Source organism: Lutjanus erythropterus, chromosome 17, assembly GCF_056507025.1.
Source record: "Lutjanus erythropterus isolate fLutEry1 chromosome 17, fLutEry1.hap2, whole genome shotgun sequence".
Classification (NCBI taxonomy): Eukaryota; Metazoa; Chordata; class Actinopteri; order Lutjaniformes; family Lutjanidae; genus Lutjanus; species Lutjanus erythropterus.
Window position 1 is genome coordinate 28119661 of NC_139333.1, and position 17623 is coordinate 28137283.

Here is a 17623-nt window from a genome sequence, read left to right on the forward strand (position 1 = left end):
CAAGGTCTTTTCAAGGATAATTCAGCGAAAACACCAAAACCCAACCTCCGTCTCTCAGTACTTGTGCAAGTCTGTAGCTCTCAATTTCAAGCAACAGAACATAAACATATAGTTACACTAGGAGACAAAGGTTCAGCGGTTCTTTAAATAACTTGGCACCGGACTGTTTCTCAAACAGGAAGAAATAGTGTGTTTGTTAGGGACTATTTTTGGCTGCGGATGAACACACATTTGTTGATCTAGTGCAGTAGAGCTGAGGACACCCCCCCCCAGCCCGAACACATGCACACATACACTAAAAGAATAAGTGATTCATTCGAAAGCTCATAAACACTCATTCTTACCAAAAGAATAATAATGACTCATTTTCACAGAGCTTCAGAGGTCTCAGTGTTGAGGCTGACTAAGTAACCTCGTATTTTTAATTGAGGACAAAGACATTTTGTTTACTGACTTTTGTAAAAAAAAATGCAGGGTTTGCAGAGGTGCTGGAAATCCTTAAACACTTGAATTTTAATGTTTTCAAGGTTTGAAAAGTGCTTGGACTTTGGATAAAGTGCTTGAAACTGTAGTTAATTCAAACTGTAATTGCACTACTTTCATTAAATGATAAATTGCTGCCTGACTGAATTAGTGAACTTTTTAGATAAGGAAATATAATAAGTCATATATTTGCTGAGACAGGTTGTATAGGAAGTTAATGATTAATCATTAATTGATTAATTGCCATATAAGAATTTAACCAGTTTAACATATATTAAGAATTAATTGATAGTCTGTGTTCACGTACACATGATGTCTGCCTCACGTATCCTGCGTCGCTTTGCATCTGCAACATACACATGACTGATAAATGCAGGATGCAGTGACAGGGTCAGAGGTCAGGAGATTCGTCCAATGGTGGAAAGTTTTGAGGACAGGCTCATTGAACAAGTCTGCAGCTACCCTCATCTTTATGACGTATCATTGCCGCGCCACAGCGACAAACATGTCCACCACAACAGCTGGCGACAGATAAATTCAGTTCTGGAAGTTGACATCTAAACATGTCCAAATAAATGGAAACAGGCTCGAGATCGCTGTGTACGTGCACATCAGAGGATAATGAAAAAAACGGAATGCCTTTTCTTCTTTCTTTTGTTTTTATGGGCGGATTATGGTCTGAGTTCTCTGTGCTGCCCTCTAGTGGTGTTTTGCAGTACATTGAGTTTTTAGTTGACGTGCAAATCTTATTTTGAGTGTTTGGGACCCCCTGTGACTTCTGGCGTCCTCCTACGCGGTGCCCCGGACCCCAGGTTGGGAACCAATGATCTAGCGAGTGTTAACTGCAGCAGGACTTGTAGTATCTTGATAATCAGACTAAAATGACTGTTTTGTTTTGTTTAGCTGATCAATCAGCAGCAAGTGATGAATTCTAGAGGTGTTCAGTACAAATGAACAAATCTGTCTGTGCTGCAACAGTCCTGACTAACGTGGTCGACTAAGACTCTGGGCACTGACTGATGGTTTAGGGGGCACAGATTTGTGACGTGGCTCCAGCACAGAACCCCGATTTTGCGCCGTGCCTATGGGAAGCGATCAAGGTTTGCAACCAAACTAGATGTACATATAAAGGAGTCAAAATAAACTCCAGAGTGAGTGTGTTCATTGGAACAAAGGGAATGAGAAATATCAGGCTTTGGATGCACAGGATCAACTTTCTTCATGACATCTATTGACAGTAACAGAAATCTACAGCATCGTCAGGCTGGATGAAAGGTTGTGTTGTAGGCAGCAGGACGCACACTCAGATGCCTCGACGGCCCTGTGTGAGAGCTGTGATAACAAAGTGGTTAGTGCTAACAGTGTTTGGGTTCCCATCGGTTCTTATTGGAAGACTGAGATGGTCTCTATTCTCGTGTTGTTAATGGAGCTGCTGAGAAAACAGCATTAGTGACCGGAGCGATCTTGAATTACAGTTTTTTTTTTTTTCTCCTTCCCACGTCTGTTTTTATTTCATCCTACACTCTCCCACTCTCACTAGCCCATGGTTACTGCCTCTGTCTTCTTTTCAGCACAGTTTGTTGCCTCTTGCGTCAAAGAACCAGCACATTTCACTTTAAAGTTTAAAGTCAGCGTGGCTGTAATGAAGAACTATATGTTGCATTTTCTGAAAGCCAAGAATACGTGTGGCGGTGGGAGTATTTAGGAGGTGAGAGCGCTGGCAATGAAAGGACCTTTTAGCATTTGGATAGGAGCGGGCTTGTGTGATGATGGCGAGCATTAGCATTTTACAATCCTGCTGTGTTTCCCTATAATGAGTGGTCGTCTGCTGCTAGCTGCTCCAATCTGTGAGGCTTTTTCTGTATGTTGGCTGTGGTGCAGATGGAGCGCTTTGCAGTGGCCTGGATCCTGTGTGATTAATGAAACGCAAATCTGTTGTAGAGGCGCTTTCTCCTCGTTACATGATGCTGAAACGCCCGTCTCGTTTTGGTCGTGCCGGACACTCACAAGCAGTGTAATATGAGTACGGGGATGGAGGATTCATTCTTGGCTGTTTGGTAACATCTCAATGCCAGTAATTGATTTTTTTTTCTCTCCGTGCTTGAGTTGATAGCCCACAATGCCCTGCAAAACGTCCAGCAGCAAGTGATATCACAGTTTATCTGATTCCAAGGTGTTTAATGGAGGAGTAGAGTTACATAAATTACAAGCTCTGTGAAGCACATCTAAATATTTTCATTGTCTTTATTTGTGTGAAAACCCCCCACTTTAAAGGAGAAATCTGTAATATATTTATTGTAAAATAGCCGTGACATGTCATCAGAGGTTAAGGAAATACTCACCTCTCTGAAAACAACACTGCAGCTGCAGCATCTTTCTTGGAAATTATTTGGCCCTTTTCAAAGTTCAAATTAATGCAGAATGTTTCCCAAATTAGTTAGTGTCTGTTAGTAATTGTAATAAAATCATCAATTATCTTTCAGAAAGAGTGGATGTTTATAACGGTTAAATTGTGCAAAATGTCAGTGGAGTTTGGCTGGCAGTGAGACAGGCAGTCACTGAACTTCAGAGTGTGTACTTTCAGAGCAGTGGGGTTTTATTTTCAGCATAACAGGATGAAATTTACATTGACCGACTACTGACAGTTATGAACAGCTGATCAGCTTACAGTGGAGGACTTGCTGCAGCTTGTTACAGTGTTGTGCTCGTCTTGCACTCCTGCAGCCGTTACTGCAGCCTGTCTGAGCTTCCTCAAGTCTGGGGAGGAGGGGGTGGGGGGAACAACTCACAGATCGTATCAGGGCTGGGTGATATATTTATTATTTAAACTGAATGAATGACCCGGAACAAAACTTCTTATGGACCTTTTACAGACTCTTTTTGAGAACCAACGGCACAGAGCAGTGTTTCCCAAACTCCCTCCGTGGACACTGATTGGCTTGGATACCTCAGGGCCTGGCAAGATGGATTCTCATGTGATCTTGTAATTTTGCGAATCCAGCTGCCCTGCAAGGTAAGCTTTCATCCCTTGGAATACAAAACATGTGGTCAGTCACAACATAAAACGCCAGTGATCATTGATATCGACCGATCTGAAACTTTCCACATATATCGCCCAGGCCTATTTCCACATCACCATCATAGCTGCTACTACTAAATTTCTGGTATTGTGACATCCAACATTTTGCCTTCAAAATGTCAGAAAATAGTCCGTGTCTCACATGGTTACACCAGTTCAAAACTCAAAGAATTTACAAGCGTTTACAATTTAAAAGCTGAAAATCGTCACATTTGGATAATCAGAATGAAGGCTTCTGTGTGTTGTTGACCTGACATGAGTGGAGACAGACAGTCGGGAGTGAAGGACAGATTTAGAGATCCAATCTTTATCCTCTACTTGTCACACTGAGGAGTTTATTTTTAAAACCCCATCGATCAATGAGCGCCATTGTTTGCCTCTGCGGGACTCTCAAGTTCACCCTCGCAGCTCGCCATTGGCCCGTTGGAGCCAATCAACATGATCGTTTAATCCGATTGCGTTTAACGTCGTTTGTCTGAAATAGAAACAGCGGTGGAGCGGAGATGTTGTTTTCGTAGCGGCTGCTGAAAAGCCTTCGTCCACATCTGCCTCAGGAGTGCTGACACTGCTGTAAGGTAAAAGCTGGCTCGCTGCTGCTGCTGCTGCTGCTGCTGCTGCTGCTGCTGCTGCTGCTGCTGCTTGGTGCAGTCTGCAGAGCCGCTGCTGATGGCTGCCTGTCACTTTCACCTGTTTCACCTCACACACAGACGAGAGCCGTGCTGCCAAACTGTTGACTTTAGTGCTTTTGTTGAGCCAGACTTTGAGGAACAGATTGTGAAAGCAATGATGAATCGGCTGTCAGAGGTACGTCTTTGTCAAACATCTCCAAACTCTTCAAGGTATTAATATAAGTAAACATAAGCTGCTTTAGCTGTAAGTTTTCCTGATCCGGTTTCTGTCTTCTTAGAGGACCTGATGGGCTCATATTGTTGCTCAGAGTTAGACTGGATCCTAGAGGAAGCTGTGTGTCGAGTGCCAGACTGTGCTGACGTTTTCAGTCACGGTTTTATTTAGATGAATGAGCTGCCTGCTGCAGGATAGAGTAGAGGTCAAAGCATCTATCTATCTATCTATCTATCTATCTATCTATCTATCTATCTATCTATCTATCTATCTATCTATCTATCTATCTATCTATCTATCTATCTGTCTATCTATCTAGTTAGTTAGTTGTGGCTGTTATTTGCCTCGTAGTCATTATATCTGCTAGGGATGTGCACAAGTAGTCGACTCTGTCACTCTCGCTGGTCAGCAACAGAAAATCCTGGACGGTTAAAGTATTTATCAATATTTTATTTATGTACAATGTCAGTTAACTGTTGCCTCTAAGGTGTTATGCAGCCTCCCGCCACTAGTCGGTGCTGTGGCCCCGTCAGACAGCAGTCCCTCTTGCCCAGCATGAATGCCCTGATGACCCACACAACCCTGGATGTTTTTATCAGCAAAGTCAGACAGATGACAGCTCATAAAACCAACACGGTTTGGCAGCGTTTTGATACAGAAAATGGAAATAAGGTCAAATGTAGGCTGAATTAACCGATGGAGCAACATGTGACTATATTCAGTACAGACGCAGACATTAACCTGCAAGCAGAGCAGCTGCTGCTGCTGCTGCTGCTAGCACTGCTAACATTAGCCACACTGTGTGACAGGCTGGCAGCTAATGTCAGCTCTGGGGGAAACGATGTCATTTAACCACAGATACTGTAATCTTTTCGGTCTGAAAAACTGAAGCGAGTTTAGTGAGTAGTTGTCATGTTTTGCAGGTTCATGGTCAGTGTTCGTATTGCACCGTGCACAGTGGCACACATTTCAGCTGCATTTAAAATACGATTTGGCACAAGTAATCAGCAACTGCTTCAGACATCTTGTTTCAGCTCAGGACAACAGATGATGGAGGTCGTGTTAATGTTGGCAAAACTTTTTAAATCTCTGCTGGTTGTATCTGGTTGTGGTGACATTGCAGCAGGTGCTTCATCATCTGCTGCCTGGCAGGAATCTGAGCTCTACTCATTCTGTCTGAAATCGAGGACACATTGTTTCAAAAATCAGCCTGAATTTCTTGTGGTAAATCTTCCAATTATCTGCCAAACAACTGTGCAAGAGAAAATCCATGTAAAAAGCTTTTTCACACTTCATCAAAGCTGCACACGACCTGCAGTGACAAATGATTATTTCTATTGTGCCAGGCAGATGTGACAGTGTGTAGCATGATCTCCTCAGACATGCAGAATTTTATTTTTCTTTGTACCTGTCAGGAGTGGAGGTGGTGTCAAAAATACCTTCAGCCAGTCTGGCTGTGTCTGGACTTTCTCTGGGAAACGTTTTGCATTTTACTTTCGGTAGAGACTCATTTGGGATGATTTAAGAAGATAACACCGGAGTAGCTCCACACATCACCGAGTGCAGCTTTAAACATAACTTCTGCTTGGAACTGGTCGTAAACGCAACTTTGTGTGTCAATAAATCAGGGATTGGAGAGTTTTATCTTCTTGCAACAACCCGTGTAGCCGTTTGAGGAGCCGCGTGTGGATGTTGAGTCAACATGTTCGTTCTTAAGATAAAATGAGAGCGAGGAAGTATTTTTGTTCATTCAGGGCTTCCATACTTCTCTTTAATATTTCAGTGGAGTGAGAGCGAGCTCTTTCCTTTTGCTCCTTTCTCTCTGATGTTTTCAGACTCTATAAGAGGTTTTTTTTGTAAATCATAGCCCACATGTGTCACTCATGTTTTCCCTTTGAGAAAATGTTTTCTTTAATATCTGTCATATAGAGTCATCTTACGCATGTTCTCCCGCAGCATCACAGGAAACTATCATGATGTTGCTCTGAACGCTCCACTGAATTATGCTATTTAAAAACTGGCACAAAACAACAGGATGCAAAAACACACTGGCATTGCTGTATGCTTCACACATAGATTTAAGACAGCACGGCCAAAAGTATATGGACACCTAAACACTACACGCTCATGTGATAGCTGAACATCTCACTCCAAAACCACTGGCCATTAATCTGCTGATATAAAAGCCTCCACTCTTCTGGTTTCAGGCTGCAGGGATTTACTCCCATCAGACACAAGAGCATTAGTGAAGTCCAGCGCTGATGTTGGGGTGATAAAGTCTGACTCACAGTCGGCAATCCGGCTCATCCCGGAGGTGCTGGACGGGGCTGCGCTCTGGGTTCTGTGCAGGTTCTTACACATCAAACGGGGAAATCTATTTCTTTATGAATGTGGCTTTTGTGCAGGAGGGAGGTGTCATTTTGAAACATCGAAGCAACAAACTACCGTAAGTTTTGGATCATTTCCAACTAACTGGTTAATTTGTAAGAAGAAGAACGTGACAGGGTCCCAGGGGGCGCATGTGAGGGAGTTAGCTGCCGTCATCATGACTGCAGGCCAGTGAGGTTGTCTGATTTGTGCCGTACAGAGAAATCATATCAAGAGAATTTATTATAGGACTGAATGATTTTGAAGAAATATGTAATTGCATTTATTTTGACTGATATTGCAATCATGATCATGATTTGTGACATTAGAAAAGGATAATTTTTACATAATTATTTCTCATTTTCATCCAAAAAACATGTTAAAACAATTATGGTGCATTATTTTTTTTATCTGTACTTAACAAAGATGTTTTCTGAAGTCTAGAGAATGATGTGTTGGCCTGGACACCTCTGCAGCACCACAATATTTAATTTGAAATGGTATGGTGGCACACATTTCGCCTGCACCTCCTGCGATTTGAAAATTGCAGAAAGCCATGTTATGATTTCGATAAAATTCGGATTAATTGTGCAGCCCTACTCTAGAGGGTGCTTTATCATATTTTATCTGCTATAGGGGCATCCAAGATGGCACTTTTGTTGGTTTTATTCATGAAATTTTTTGGCTGTTAAAGATCAGAAAGATTCATATCAAGTGAATTTATTACATGCAAAAGTAAAGCTATCACATGAAATGGTGCCCACAGGGTGTTTATACTCTGTATTTTTATTTTTAATATAATTGCTGTTCGTTTTTAATGTTTTGACCAGCTCGTCTTCTTCATTTCCTCATCTTTTCATTAACCACGGAGGTGTCTGGGAGGAGGGGTTCACACATGCTTGAGATGTTGCCTCCCTGCAGATCAGACCACATGTCCACTTTCCATCCTCTCACATCTGCCACTTTTATTTTGATTCACTGTATCCTACATGGAGATGAGGAGGAGGAGGAGGAGGAGGAGGAAGTGGTCCAGGTGCCCGGTGCCTTTAAACACTCCGTGCCTCCTGTCTTGCACGAGTCGCAGCACCTCCCTCACCCGTACACTAACTACTCCACACTGACTCAGCATGCATGTGAGAGGCAGAGGGAAGGGAAGGGGGCAGGGCTACGGGTGGCTGCTGGGGAGGCAGGCAGGCAGGCAGGCAGGCAGGCAGAGAGGGAGGGAGTGAGGGGAGGCTGGCTGGGCTGGTCGGACAGGTCTGCACTGCTCTTCTGGAGAGAGGGAAGGAAGGGAGGAAGATGAGAAGGAAGGAAAAACAGAAAGGATGAGACGAGATAAACCATGTGGGAGGTGTAAATCCTGTACGGATGAAGAAGCGGCTGTGAGAGGAGGAGAGGTGAGTGTGAGATTCAGATGAAAGATTCTGTGTGTGTGTTGGTGTGTGCTGGTGTGTCTGTAGTACAAATGTAGCTGCCGGTGTCTCTGACAGCTCGGGGTCGATCCAGATAAACAAGCACTGAGGTAGTTGACACGATGATCCAGATGATCCAGATGTGCGTGTCTTGTTGCAGGACATATGAACTGGTCACTAATGTGCAGAAGAAAGTGGGACCCTTCGGTATGTTGTGTGTGTTTGTGTGGGTGGCTGAGAGTGAGAGTGTGAAGGCATGAATGAGAGAACATGTGTGAACTGAATATTTTTGTATAATGAAGCTGTGTGAGCATGTCAAAACATGCACTGCCACCACTGTGATCAACAATGTCAATTATAGCAGTGAGCAGTGCCTTTGAAATGTCTATTCCAGCCCCTAACTTGTGTTTCTGTTTGCCGGTTTCACCTTAATTAGAGTTCAAATTAATGCCGAATGTTCGCCGAATTAGTAAATGTCTGTTTATGAGTCGTAAGAAATGATTAATAATCTTGTAGAAGGAGTAGATGTTTGTAATGGTTAAATTGAGCAAAATATTAATGGAGTTTGGCAGGCCGTGAGGCAGGCATACTCCAGAGTGTGTATTTTCAGAGCAGAGGGCTTTTGTTTTCAGGCAGGTTGAACTTTACGTTGACACTACACTGACTCTTCCTCACCTGTACAATGTTGCGTTCGTCTTGCACTCATCTTGCACTCCTGCGGTGTTTCTGCAGCCTGCCTGAGCTTCCTTGAGTCTGGAGAGGAGGGGGTTGGGGGTATAATCTCTATAAACGGAAATCTGCATCTTATTGCGCAATATGAAGGCAAGGGACAAGATTTTAGCATCAGAAGTTCTGGTTTCAGTTTGTAGTCTGAGCGGTATCGACAGTCACCTTTGAGCAGGATTTGGTTGCATGCAGGTAAACAGTCCATGTGGAGTGAAGCCCCCGTGAAGCGCAGCAGGCTTTTCAGATTTCGGGCTATTTGACATAGTGGCCAAACAGTGTAGTGACAACATCACGTGATGCAGTAGAGAATGAAGCAGCTGTGAAGCAACAAATACTTCTTTTTTTTTTCTGCAAAATGACTCTTCAGGATCAGGATATGAGCCATTTGGTCCAATAACATTTAGAAAGCATAGAGTTATGGATCTGTAGTGCATGTCTGTTTTTGTTAGTTAAATGGTGTATAATCTATGTGCTAAGTAGTTTCTTCTTGTGCATTAGTACATTTGCTACCAACACAATATAGATGCTGGGTGAGAAAATGACAACTGCATTGGTCAGAAACTAGCAATGACAGCTGCGCTTCACTGTGCACTGAATAAAAACACTATCCACATGATCAGGACACAGATTATCACTGTTGTGCTGTATCTTTGACCATCCCTAAAGTAGTTTATAACATTAAGTGCTAAAGTACTGCAAGCACTCTGGAGGCGTCGGGCATCAGAGTGGAAAGACGCCTGAGGTTTCTCCACTTAGCTGTGTTTGGTGCGCTGAAGGAAAAGAGCTGATGCTGAGGATCAGTCAGTTATTCAGAACAGAATAATCAATAATGAAAACAGTCGTTAGTTGCAGCCAGAGTTTGGAGTTTAGAGTCCCATTACAACCACCTCTGTCACCGCCGTCTTTTGGCAAGATGATGAAAAAAATAATCCATTGTTGATACCGTTGATTGATTCACCTCTTAAACCCAAAGATAAAATCTAGAAAAGTGGTTTAAAATCTCTCTGATGTGTTGTTCGATGATAGAAAAGGCCCCCTTCGCGAGAACATGACCCTGCAGCAGAGATAATACTGAGCAAGGTCGCCTGCTGGGAAAAAGTGGTTTTGCTTTGAAACATGAGTCACCAAAGTGGTAATCAGCTCTTATACATTCAGCCTGTATGTTTAAGATTGAGATCAGCAGCAGCTGAGCTTGATTTATATGCATCATATAGTTAATTCTGCTGTAATCATTGCTACAGAAGTTTCAGATGTACAAACTCAATCCCAAAAAAGGCAGGACAATGTGTAAAATGTAAATAAATGCAGAATGCAATGATTTGCAAATGATTTTTGACTTGTATTCAGTTGGAAAGGTATTTAATGGTCAAACATACAAACTTTTTTGTAAGAATGAAAAAGAATTTCGCTTTGAAAACTTCAACAACCAGTGTTTTTGGTTCCCAAACACTGACTGAGTGTTGTTAAAAGCAGAGCTGATGTAAACATAAGCCTGTCCAAACTTTTTTTTTTTTTAACAAAAAACAATAAAGTTAATCAGTTTGAACATAAAGTATCTTGTCTTTGCGCTGCATCCATGTGAATATAGGTCTAAAAGTATTTGCAAATCATTTAATTCTGTTTTTATTTACATTTTACGCAACATCCAAGCTCTTTTGGAATTGGGCTTGCAGAAAATGAAGCTCTACCTGTCAGCTGTTTATTGTAAACATTAACGCGGCTCCCCCCTGCTGAAGATATGTAAGCTGGTGAGTGGAGGAGTTATGAGGCAGCAAGGTCATGGCCACTGTGCTGCTGATTATTCTCCCTCCCAATAAGCCTCCCTGCATCTTTCTTCTCACACTTTCTGTGCCTCTGCATGAGTCAGAGGACCCGTCTCTTTTGTCTGAATGTGTCTTTGAAGGCAGCAGCAGAAGAATGAGAAAAAAAAAAAGCTGCGGAGCGAGGCGGTCCCCGTATCACACGCAAAAACAAAGTCATGTTTCCTCGACAGCCTCTTTGACACTTTGCCTCTTTAATTCCCGCTCATCCTCTTTGGTTAATTATGATTCAGTGCGGCGGAGGTTCATCGAGTCTGAGCCGTGTGTATTTTTGGGTGTGACAGTGAGCCCTCTGCCATTTCTTGGGAATTTGCATGAGTAGGCAGCTCTGCCAAATCCAGTATGATGTAACCTGATATTATATGTGAAGAAATCAATAGTTTGATCGGTGTGAGTGGATGATTCAGGGGTTGGAGGGTTCATGTTGCGCTGTGAGTGTCCCTGAACGTCCCTTGTCACCCATTAATACTTAATACCCTCTGAATCTCCTCCTCGGGCTTTAATGTGTTACTACCAAACCTGCTCAACCTGCCTTGTTGCAGAAATCATAGCTGCTAGTGCACCAGCAACAAGCAAACTGAGAGCTAATATTAGCATGAGCCCCACCCCCCCGCCGTATCCAGGGAGCTAATAATAGTGCCGCACATGCCGGCTGGGGTTTAATTACCTGTGTGATTTGACTCATAAACGCCCAGCCATGGACTTTATCCATATGTGTGCATGTGAGCGTCCTTCTGTCAGCAGTGCGACCCAGAAGGACAATAAGAGGATGAGTCATCAGCAGCAAGCAGCTGTGGCTCTTTGTGTTTGTGGAAATATGTCGAGAGGTGACGCTTAAGTTTTAAACATCTTGTCCTTCAGTTAAAGCTCTCCCATCAGACTGCTAAAATGTGACCACAGTGAGTAAAAAATCTTCGTAGCTTCGTAGCTCCTCTGGAAGGCCACACAGGATGTTTTTTAAATGCAGCTTTATCACCAGCTCTCACAATCTGATTGCATAGGAATTTTTTTTCAAGATCTATTTTAAAGGGATAGTTCAGATTGTTTTAAGTGTGCTTGTATGAGGTATTTATCCACGGTCAGTGTATTACCTACAGTAGAGGGCAACCCCAGTGGTGTATTAAGCTAAGTAATGTACTGTTCCGGACAGGATCAGCGGCAAAATGTATTTTAGATGAAAAAAAGAAATGTCAGTTTAAGTGTACGCTATATTCAGAATATTTTCACCACTCTTCCTCGCTGTCAGACAGACTTTTCTGATGGGAAACTGTCGTTCTATAAGCCACATATCGCTCTTCCCAAACAAACCAAACTCCATTGACAAAATCAGTAATTTTACTTCACAGAACACAGGAGTCGCTGGTGTTCTGCTGCCTTGATCTGTAAGTTTGTTGGTGTTATTGAGTGACTTTGTGTTATTATGTGACTTCAGTGAATCCCGGCTATCCCTTGAAAAGACAAACAAACTAACTGATTGAGGCAGCAGTGATCATCGAGTACAGAGTTCTGGTCTTGCTAAAGGAGTTTGGTTCAAGGGCGTAAACATGGACTGTGCAGGCAGTGCAGTCTCTCTTGCACATGATTTATTCATAAAGGCAAATCTGTCATGGTTGTCTTTTTTTTGTAAAGTATTCAATAGCAATCTATAACAAAATTGGATGCAATGGCGTTTGTGCGTGTGCGCATGAATGAGATTCACAATTCTTGAAAACCTGTAAATAAAAACCTTTTTTTACGGCTCCGCACCAGTTGACAGCCGTGGCGACAGGCACTATGTTTTCATTATATTTTTGTGAACATGATATCTTAACAACAAACTTTTGGACTCAAGGATGAACTGATTAGATTGAGGTGGTCAAAGGTCAAAGGTTACTCTGCCCTCATGTCTGTTCTCATGAAGGCGACATCTCAGGAACAAGTGATCGACAACTGCTTCAGTTTGAAATCTTGTTTCAGCTCATATGTGGAGGTTGTGTTGATGTTGGTCAAACTTCACAAATCTCCGTAGGTTTTGTCTGTCAGTCGTGGTGACATTGCAGCAGGTGCCTCACCATCTGTTGCCTGGCGGGGAGCTGCACTCTACTGAGTGACCTCCTCTAGTTCCTTCTGTTCATGCTCGCTGTAAAAAGATCCCCTCCTAAAGCGTTTTCAAACTTACATTTCAAAGTTCAGCTGAAGTTAATATTCAGCAGTCTGAGTTTGATAAATTAGGTTGGAATCTTTCCATGTTAAAGTGTTTCTGGCACAAAATCGCCTCTTTGCGCCGCGCTGTTTCTCCCCGCTGCTCCTCTGATGTCCAACCTCCCTCTTGCTCCTCTCACGATATTTTTATAACTCTGTTTATTTCAACCAAACCAGATTTGGTGATTGTTGGAACGGAGGAAACATAAACCAAGATGTTAAATAGGTTTGAAAAATACCAAAGTTAACCATTAAGTACGGCACCCAAGTTAATGTAATATTAGACACGTGCTGTGGTATGATGCTGGAGTTTCTTTGTTGATTGATGCACAAGTTGAGCTGGTTCATGTGATTGAAGTGTTGAAGTGTAAATCAGGCAGAGACTGACAGGTGGTGAGTGGTGATGGTCTGTTTCTATTGTAACTCCTGGCACAGCAGCGACGGACCAACCAGAGCTGGTGCCAAGCTGGACGACTGTCAGAAAACTAACACTGCAGCAGGATCAGTGCAGATAGACAGATCCACCATCTACTGTTTTACATCCTAAGATCCAGTTTACCTCGTTTATTTGTTCCCCAGATCGAAGCATTGCAGAGTCATTTGACCCTTGTACTGAATGATCGTATTCTTTCCCAGTGAAGAGAAAAAGCCAGATGTTTGTGGGTGTTTGTGGGTTTTCTCTCTAGTGGGAAAAGGGTACAGTATGTTGCCTGAGAGGCAAAACTCAGGGCAAAGTAAAAACACACACCTCACTGCTGCTCCTTGAGCTCATCGCTTTGAGTCCACGCTAATAACTGAAGGTGACTCAGACTCATTTTTATCAACATTTATATCAACTCACAGATCTTCTCTCATGTGGATTCTGGTGGCAGGACAACGTTCAGAGAGACTAAACCCGCCCTCCATCCCCCACCTCCAGTGAAAATTACTCTTGGCTCCATCACTCCGTCAGATGGAAATATTCTACACGTCCTGTAAATCATTTTATGCACATTTTCTAAAAAAAACCAAAAAACCTTGATATCTGATACTTTTGGGAACTCTAACCCTAGAATAGGGTTAAGTGGGAAAATATGTTCTTTTTTGGTGAACTGACCCTTTAAACGGACTCTTTGCACGTTCTCACTGCAGAAGAAGAGGTGTTGTGTTACATCTGCAGTTGTGTGTTTCTAACATGGACCTTCCTGTAACTCTACACTCTCATCATTCTGGCCGCCTGCCAGCGCAGCTCCCTGCATCACATACATGACTCCCTCATCCTGCGTCTATCTCCCTGTTTCCTGTCCTCCGTCCATCCCTCCCGCTCCGTCTCTCTGCCATCTTTATCTCCCAATCGACACGTGTCTCATATGATCAATCGATGGATCAAAGGGGCACAAATGAAGTTCAGGCTCATCTCAGCTCTTTGCACAATCGATACAAGCCAACACACTTCCTCTCTTGGTGGCTACAAAGATGACAAATCATATCCAAGAATAATCCCTCCGGCAGCTCTGTCACATGTATGATACGGCCAAGAGTGTGTCCATATCAAAGGGATAGTTCGGATTATTTAATGTGGGACTGTATGAGGTATTTGTGTATTATCTGCTGTAGATGGCGGTCGGCGTGCCCTCAGTTTGGAGAAACAGAGAACATTATTCTGCTTCATTGTATTTTTTTTAATATAATATTGGAATATTGGTATATTTTACAGAAGTTAGGCTGAGACGTGTTTGATCATGGGGGATGTGAAGACGATTATGATTGTCTGGTTTTATGGGAATGACGATCTGAATTAAACTGAAAATAATTCCAGAAAAACTTGAAACTAATTAAGGCTAACTGGCACTGAGTTTTTTTTTATGCAGGGCTGTTTTCCATCTGAACACCCACTAACTTTACTAACTTTTACATGCAAGACCGGCTTCAGAATCAGAATCAGGACCAGGAATACTTCATTGAACCCTGGGGAGAAATTGTTCAAATCAAAATACAACGATGGCCCGGCTGGATGAAATAAGTGCTTCCACGGCGAAGAAACAGACCAGAACTCTCTCCACCAGCATGTTTAGAGAGGGTGCAGCTTACAAAAATAATCTAACAAATATGATGAAGAGTTGGCTATATGCACAGTCAGGGCATGCACACTATTTTCCTCTACAGTATGCATCGATTTTACTTTAAAAAGCTCAGTTTAGTGAGGATGAAAGAACCAAAACAGAGTGAAAAAGAGCTGTTTTCTATTTATAGCCTGTTCAGAACTCCTCAAACATGATGCATCACATCTACTCATCAGCTCAGTGGCTTCATCCTTTCATGATGCAGCCCAGGAGCCACATCGTCTTCCTCACACCTTTAGAAACAATGGGACTCTGCAGAGCCTCCAACAGCTGGACAAAGGGCCTTTTTTTTGTGTGTGAATGGTGCAGCCGCGGGAACAACAGCTCAGAGGTGTGAACATGGCAGAGAGACGGAGTGCAACAAATGGAGGGGCAGTAAAAGCTGTTTGATAATTAGAGACAGAAAGAGAAACATTTTTTATTGAGGATCTTTGTTGATGCTCTTAGTAGAAAAATTCTTAATCAGATGGTCATTAATAAAAAGGTCAGAACAGCCTAACAAATGTTGCCGTGCTCAGTTAAATAATGAAGAGCCGAGAGGAGAATTTGCGCGGCTCGATCGAGTTCGGTCTCTTTGAAGCGAGGGCAGAAACATCAGTTGGGATTAAGGAGGGAAAGTCGCCTTGCGTGCCAAGTCTCTCACAAGTTCTCTTTGTTCTGTCAACTTCAATTTTCGACACACACGTGCTCTCCCACTGCTACCATAAGGCAGCTCCAATCTGTCACTGCTGGCAGCAGCCTGGAGCTCGCCATCCTCGTTTGAGTGACTTTTTTTTTTTTTCTTTCCACAAAAGAGTTCTGTTGTCTGCGGCGTTGTTGGCGTGAAGAGTCGTTCTGCATGAACGCGAAACAGAAGGGTGACAATTGGAGAGAATTCAGCTCGATTGAGTTGAGGAACCGCCGAGGGAATTGGCTTATCGAAGAGAATAAAGTGGCTCGAGCTCAGGATTTTAAAAACAGGCTTTTTCTGGGATGAGAGTTTGGTGTTTGGTGCGTGACGTGGTCGAGCTTCTCAGGTGTCCTGGAGCTGATTTTAGATTTGTCAGTGATATTAATTCAAATTGTACTCGATTAGGATTTCAAAAGTAACTAAGTAGATTACATCATGTAATGCATGCTTAAGTACAGTGCAGGCTTGAAAATCTACTCATTATGAGTGACTTGCAGTATTGGTTCCCAACCTGGGGCCAGCCTTAGGGGGGACGCCAGAAATCACAGGATGTCCCAAAGACACTTTCTCTCCTGAGGTCCTCAAAGCCAGATTTGCACATGTCAACTAGAATCGTAATTTCGGGTTCGTACGCCTTTTCCAAAATCAAATTCAAGCACTTTTCAAACATTTTCAAGGTGCATTTTCAAGTCTTTTCCAGCACCTTACAGCTGTGGTAAATAACATACTTACAAAATGATGATTTCATCTCTTCATCACTTTTATCAACCAAAATTATGTTTGATGACAGAAAGTTTAATGTCAAAATGTGTCACCTGTCGCTAAGAAGACTCGGCTTCATTAGGGATACACATCTGAAAATGGTAACAACTGATTAATTGATGAATCATTAATGATTAATTTTCTTTTTCCCTTTTTTCCTCTTTTTTTAGATTTTAAGTTAAATTTTAAGTTTTGTAATCCAATAACTGGCTCCACCAGACAAAACAATGTCAAATGAGGCACAATTAATGCCATTTTTAGACTATTGATTAATTAATATGTGTTAATATGTGTTCAGTTGGTCAAATTCTTATTTTGCAAATAATGATTAAACATTAACTTCCTAAAGAATCTGGCTCAGCAAATATCTGAATTATTTTTTATCTAAAAAGATAATTAACTATTCAGTCAGACAGCAAATTATTATAAGAGTAATCTGATTACAGTTTCAAGCACTTTACCCATAATCCAAACACTTTTAAAACCTTGAAAACATTAGAATTCAAGTGTTTTCCAGGTTTTCCAGCACCTGTAAGAACCTGCAAATTATACACAAGTCTGTGTTCAGGCTGGGGGGCTCAGCTGGGAACCACTGACTGACAGGATGTTGTTTTTTCTCATCACATCGTCAGAAATTGGTTACTCTTTTGAAGATGTTTTGCAAACAGGAAGTCCTCTGTATCATCAATATGACCGCGATCCCTAAAATAAAATCAGATCAGGCTAATCTGATTTCCCATCATTCACTGGGGCCCATCTAACAATCAGAAACTCTGTTAGTTTAATTTGCGACTGAATGCTGAGTGCTGAGTTGTTTCATTCATATTTTAGATAAAGCTCTGTCACCGGCTCTTATCAACGGTGAGTCAGAGAGCAGGAGAGGATGTGAGGGATAATTTCCTCTCCCAGCAGGATGAGCTCATGTTCTCAAACAGCTCATCACCTCACTACACTTCAACATACATCATACAGGAAATAATATGGACGAGAGATTTCGAGTGCGACTGAAATTCTACTTGATTCTACCAGATATTTACCGTACGTTAATCTAGACAAAACTGATTTGTCTTCAGCTGTCAAGTCAGCGAGTAATTAAGTCCAACAAGTTTGTGTTTACAGCTCAACAGTCTGCTGGAATGAGGCAGGTTTTAGCATGCACTTCGTTATTTGTGCTCTTG

General features: G+C 42.3%; 1 protein-coding gene across 1 annotated transcript in view; it reads left to right on the forward strand.

The window, feature by feature from the left end:
* Window positions 1-8026: 8026 nt before the first annotated feature.
* The window catches only part of LOC146312393 (uncharacterized), a 78671-nt gene continuing 69074 nt past the window's right edge, over window positions 8027-17623 (forward strand). The window contains exon 1 of the mRNA XM_084741222.1: window positions 8027-8169. The gene's annotated coding sequence lies outside the window, so the exon portion shown is untranslated. The remainder of the gene's footprint in view (window positions 8170-17623) is intronic.